This window comes from Amphiprion ocellaris, chromosome 2, assembly GCF_022539595.1.
Source record: "Amphiprion ocellaris isolate individual 3 ecotype Okinawa chromosome 2, ASM2253959v1, whole genome shotgun sequence".
Lineage (NCBI taxonomy): Eukaryota > Metazoa > Chordata > Actinopteri > Pomacentridae > Amphiprion > Amphiprion ocellaris.
The window spans coordinates 12677488-12683926 of record NC_072767.1 but is presented as its reverse complement, the minus strand read 5'-3'; the positions used below and the strand labels follow the sequence as shown (position 1 = coordinate 12683926).

Sequence of the window (6439 nt, the reverse complement as noted above, 5' to 3'; positions counted from 1 at the left end):
AATATTTCTAGCTTAATAAAACAGTAAACACAGTATAGATCTAATCAGAAAGGACAATACATTATGAATAAAAAATAATAAAGAAAGAAAAAAGAAAAGATAGAAACAAGATTCAAATATACAGTGACAGGCTTAAATAATTCAAAACGATATAAACATTGTTTTTTTTTGTTTTTTTTTTTTTTTTTTTTTTTACACGTCATTAACAATCATGGCACAACTGTGGCTGTAGAATCCTGGGTGAGGATGTGGATCACTGTAGATCCCGTCCAGCTGTCCCCTCTTTCCCCAACCAATGCATCCTTAAAATAAGATGAAGAATGGTTTATCAAAGATCAGAATGATTTTTTTTAAACTAAGAAGTTTCAGCAAGATATCTCTTTGTTTATACTTAAAGACAAAGCAAAATTTAAAACAAAAAACATAAAGGAATGGCTTAATACACTGTTTTGAAGTATTACCTCCAGGAAAGGCTTTATATAATGTCCTACATGTCATGCATGTCTCAACTGAATACATTCTTGTAAGCTCCTGCTGATACTCTTTTGAGTATGACCTCAGGTTAATTACACCTGAGGAGAAAAAAGATAAATGACAAAATAGATGTTGTACAACAACAGCAATAATAGCAACAATAATGACAACAACAATAATAATAATAATAATAATGTGTGTACACTTTTCGGTATACAACACTCTAAATGTGGCAATAAACTTTTGAGAACAACTATTATTACACATATCTAACATTACTATTATTTATTCACCACAAATTTACCTCTTCCAACTTTACTGGAGCTGCTCCAGATGTTTGCATCTCTTTCTGTTGTTCTTTGTTTTCGCTTTCTGCCCTGTTAGATCAGGAAAAAGATTTGAAGATTAAAAGATATTTGAGCAGAAGCTGAAATCCATAACAGTAGCTGAATTTGGTTTATCTTAACATCAAGCATCTTCAACACATCCTCTGACCAGAGGCCACCTTGAAAAGAAACAATCCATAGAAAAAAATGTGTATATTTATGGAGCCCCTGAAGTCCCAAAGGCTTTTTTTTATCTTGTGCATCCTGTGTGGATATTGGACTTGTGCAAATTTATGGAAAAAAAGCAACAAAAAATACTAAAGTTAAAAATGAAATGCTGTGTTATACAGGTATGGTCCGTGTGGGTTATACATCTCTGCTGATAAGAGTACCGATGAGTAAAAATATACAATATGCTGTAGTAATTTAGATAAAAGAAAAATAGAACCCAGCACAAATAGGTTTTGGGAATATGCTATTGGAGCCACCAAAGTCCACCTGTACAACTGTTGTAGATTGCTGTTGCATTACCTGTAACTTCTTCCTGAGTGGTTTGTGCTGCTTAGCAGAATACATTCTGCCTCATATTGACAGATGTTGAACTGTTTCCTAATCCACTCAATGTTAACCTGAAACAGTAAACAGCTTTCAGCTAAAGTAAAATGTAAATTTACATTAACATGCATTATAATTTTATGCAAGAAGTACTTATTCATTCATAATATTGTCTAAACAGACCATCATATTATATTCTTAACTTACCTCTGGCAGAATAACACTGTGGATGTAAGTGTCCTGGTCTCCATCCTCTTGTTTTGCCACCAATCTTTTCAGCATTGTAATTAGTTGTTCTGTCTGGTATATTGATTATATGAACACAAAGATATGTTTCTTTAATTTTATATATTTTTCAAAATGTATTGGAATTTTTTTTTAAACCACATACTTTATTTCCTCTTAAGATCTAAATAATGAGCATTAAAAGAAAACCAACATATCTACCTACCTTACTGTCATCAAGCACAGACAGATGGTCATTATATAATGCCTGTAGGCTTGAATCATAACCTTTATTTTTGAAAAGGTACATTCTGTTTGACAGGATGACACCACAGAGAAGATCTTGCTCCAACCACTGTAAACAAGGAATAGTTTTATTATTTACAAACAAAAAATAAGCGCTAACTAAAACCCAAAAGGTAAATAATATTTCTGTAATACCATAATCTCTTTGTTGGTGAGCACTGAGTCCACCTGGGTGGATTCCATGAAATCCTTCGTTCTAAAACGTTTGATAAGAAACCAGCAGATCATCTGTTTTGTGTAGTTCATAAGCTACACAAAGTTAAAAAAAAAAAAAAGCTTATAAAACTTGACACAATTAGACACCCCAAAATTACCCAATGTACTCGTTAGCCAGGCCTTTATGTTCTTTCAGGTGATGGAGACATTTAAGCACTTTATGCTTTAAAGTGTTAAATACATTGTTATATACTTACATGAATGATCGAGCATTTCGGTGACACCCGCAAAGGAAGTCTTTTTTTGTCCAGTCTCCTTGCAATCCTGCACATTAAAAGTGGATCCAACTTCCACAGCCTTTGCACTGAAGCCAAGAGAAGTTTTTCACCTGGGAGTGTAGTGTTCTGAGAAAAGATATTTCAATCATTTATTGGTTTTACAGTAATGACAACCTCACACAAATCATACCTAAATTGTGCTATATATTTGTAATGAGATACCTGTGCTATTACAATTGTGTAGAGAGTAGCATTTGCATTTTTTTTTTTTTTTACATACCTTTTTGTGCCTTCTACCCTTTGAAAGGCACAGACATTTTTTCTCCATGCCAAGCAATGGCAATTGGAATCAGTTTTTTTTTTTTTTTTTTTTCCCTGAAGCTGAATTACAGCTTCCTCCTCATCCAGTTTTTCAGCTTCTTCTTCGGTGAGTGGGAAATCCTTGAATACAGAAAATGAATGCATTACTAGGTGAATATTTTTCCTGAGTACAAATATTTTAGTCAAACGGTTTAATGCAGCTCACTTCAACATTGAGGCCCTGAATCATCTGAGAAACATGTGTCTCCTTAGGATCTGACACTGGCTCAGTGTGAGATCCTTGTTGTTGATAAGTCTGTTCTTGACCTCATTCTCACCTGCCTATTGTTTAAAAAATGAAATAACTTTTTAAGTTATACATTTTAAATTGTTAAGTATTTCAGTTATCAAAGTAACTAAAATGCAAATCTTTTGTTTACTATTAATGCTTTTGGATGCTTGTATATATAGAAACTATTCTATTCTTTAAGCCTTTAAATCATCTTACTGTGCACACAAAAATGCCACAGTTGTCATTGTCCCGCTGTCTCTACTGGATTGGATACATGATTTTCCATCCTTTCAGTCCACCTGCTTTCCTGAAAACATCACTGCAAAGTACATAGAGATGAACTTGTACGTGAAATAAAATCATTTCTGTGATTTGTTTTGAACTAATCAAGTAAACCTTTGATTTACCTTACAAGTGTCATGTCATCAGTTGTTATTGTTGGGTATCTGTTGAGGAAGTCAAACACTCGAATTTCCTTGCTTGGAAAGTCTAGAACCTTGAGGAAATAAAGGCATATATTAAAAATTCAATTCGTTTCAATTTATATTTAAACAAAACATAACACTCTATCTGTTACTTTACCCACAAAAAAAAAAACATTACTTCATTTTTTTCCCCAGACATTGCGATATGTTTTCCTAATTGTGACCTCTGTAATTAAATAAACCTCAGAGTCATTTTTAAACAGATGTCTTCATCCAAGTTACCCATAGGTTATTTTTTTTTTACTGTCATTTTTGAAAGGTCTTCTTTTTTTTTTTTTAAACTTGCTGCAAGCTGAACCAACAGCTTTGTTTATCATTGTACAAAGATTATCATCCTTTTACATGTCAACATATATGCACATGGCAGTCCTGACAGTGAGAAACAATAAATGAAGTCTAATGGGAAGCTACATTTCTAGCCTTAACATCTATTGGTCTATACTTTTTGAAAACCATGACTTATTTTCAATTACATATATCATTCATCTTATGGTCAATGTGACTTGGTTTTGCCTACCCACAGAATGAAGTTATTGCCCATTTCCGCAGTACTGTGTCCCACAAGCCTTGGTATAAAGATTTTATCTGCAATCTGACAGCACAGAAAAAATGGTGATAGAAGTTTCATTTGGAAATTTAACTATAATGGACATCTACTATGATTTGTCTTTCAGGTATGGAAATAAAACAACCTGTATGTGCTTCAGAGTGTTTTCCTGCACGCTGCCATGTTGTGCCCAATGTCGAGTCCACAGGACGAAGTCAAAGCGCCCTAAACTGGTAGACTGTGCAGTGAACAAAAAAATTAAGTCAGTCTTTTGTTGTTACAAAAATATGTTGTGTAAGTGTATAAAGTGCATAAAGCAAACATTTTTTTGTAATTGTCTGTTAATGCGTTAAAAAAACAACGTCCTATACCTTAGAGCAGTCTCTCACTATTTGTGTAACCCTGAAATTGACAGCCTGAGAAGAAAGGACAATGCAACTTTAAAAAAAAATGAATGTTACATTTTTAGATGACATAAACATGATCAAAGTCTTAAAGTCAAAGTAATCATAGTAATGTGTTTTATAAAAAATTTTGACATAACAAAACTCTCAAACTCACATCATCTGTCAGCCATGGCATCGTCCAAGATGTCCCCTCCAGTATGTCAAGGGGACAAACACTCTTTATGTCTCATAATGAGACTGAGAATCTTCTCCCAATTTTGGCTACACTCTGCATCTCATTCCGTGCTCCAGCTAAAAGACTTCTTAATAGTGTCTAAAAAAAAAAAAAAAAAAAAATGGTACCAGTTAGTTTATATAGACCACACATACAATAATGTTTAGTAAGGACATGTATCAGAATTAAATTAATGTCCAAAATCACTATTTTGGTGTAACAGTTTTATTATGGAGGCTAAGACTATTTTTTACCCACCTTGTTCTCTTCAGTTATGCTTTAGTTACTGGCTTTAAATGTGCTGTGGGTTTTCTTGTCCATTGACATCGTCTCTCGTGGTACTTTACATGGCATCGTCATACTAGCATTTGTCGTTGAAAATGACAGAGAGTGAGACCGTTTCAGTGGACATTCTTATTTACACACTTAATAATTCTGGAAATGACGGACTTATTTTGTAATTGCATGTCCTTTCATTTAAATTTCTGGACAAGAAATGCTGCAGATGAAATACTTAATGTCTGGACCTTTTAAATAAAATCAATATAAATATCAATGTCTTTGACTTGCAAGTGGCATTTCTTGTGCAGTGCAGATTTATGTGCAAAAAAGCTTAAACTGACCTTCAGTTTGGAACACAAGTGTACCCATCTGACCCAGTTTGAGAGAGACGGATGACTGCTTCCTCATTTCATCTGTGAACTTCGCATTTATGTTGCAGTTGTGTACTTCAGTGAGAATTGTGACTGTTTAAAGTGCACTTCATTCATCTGAGTGAGAGAGTATCGGATAGCTGCTAGCTCTCGATTAAGTTGCTCTGCAACTGACGAATTGATGCAGGAACGCAGGTCAGGACAAAGGTTTAAACTCCTGAGTTTTTCTTCTGGTCTCCTCTGGTTCTTCTGGTGGAAACGGTCATAGAGTGCATATCGTTCCATTGTGTTGGTAACTGGATGAGGTGTGATCCATGGATTACTGTCTTTTTGCTGCGGTTTCAATGAGTATGCCGTTTTAAGGCTTGCCACCCATGGTAAATGCACGCTTAATTGTTTGTCCTCTGCAAGCTTTAGATTTTCTTTTGTGGCTTGGCATAGTCTGCCATCGTTTGGCTGAAAGAAGAGCTGCTTACTTCGATTATTCATGTGTCTTGCCACTTGGCCAGACACATCTGAAATGAAACAGGTTGGGAAGTAACGGAAGCTGAGGAGATCATCAACATGGTCCCTGGCAGATTCGGTCCAGAATAAAAAGTTTATGTAGTACACAACACCATGATGACAGGAAAAATGCAGCACCCCTCCTGTAATTGAGCCAAAGCATAGAGATTAGACAGTAGTTTGGCAAATTCTTTAATGATTCCAGACTTATCTTATTTTGTGATCTCACCTCCGTTTTTTTGTAATTTCAGAAAGAGCTTTGGAAAAACCTCTTTGAAATTGACCGATTCTTCTAGTCTGTTGATGAGGTCAGTTATGGATCCCTCATCGCTGACCCCAATCGCAAGACAGGCTTCCTGTGGGTCTTTCTTTTGAGGCTGTGGAAATTTGAACATAGTTTATTTTTTCACTTTGTTTCAAATACGATATAATCGAATAGACAAAAAGATTTACATTACATACCTTTTTGGACTCTAGAAGAGCCAATATCGTGTCCTCATCCACCTGCCTTGATGATAGTTTGACACCCTCTGGTCTCTTTTTGATGCCTTTCTTGACCCCAGTCTTTGGGAGAACATCCTCCTTTCTGACATCTTCTCCCATCCACGGTGCCAGGGTGGAATAGGAAGTCTTACACTTGTAGGGATTTTTTGTTGACGTTCCTAAGAACATTTAATTCAGTTCAATTCAATTCAGTTCTAAAGTTTATCTTTCTAC

The 6439-nt window shown here is 35.0% G+C and overlaps 1 long non-coding RNA gene across 2 annotated transcripts; it reads right to left on the bottom strand.

Annotated features, from left to right (window-relative positions):
• Positions 1–2213: 2213 nt before the first annotated feature.
• LOC129347429 (uncharacterized) lies at positions 2214–5933 on the bottom strand. 2 transcript variants are annotated; one of them, XR_008599539.1, is made up of 9 exons: positions 4824–5933; positions 4506–4664; positions 4090–4360; positions 3915–3989; positions 3320–3408; positions 3129–3231; positions 2847–2962; positions 2601–2761; positions 2214–2446 (listed from the first exon to the last, which is right to left on the bottom strand). It is a non-coding gene; the product is annotated as an uncharacterized LOC129347429 (long non-coding RNA). The 2 variants fall into 2 exon arrangements; XR_008599538.1 differs by having other exon boundaries at positions 4090–4664.
• Between the last annotated feature and the right edge of the window lie 506 nt (positions 5934–6439).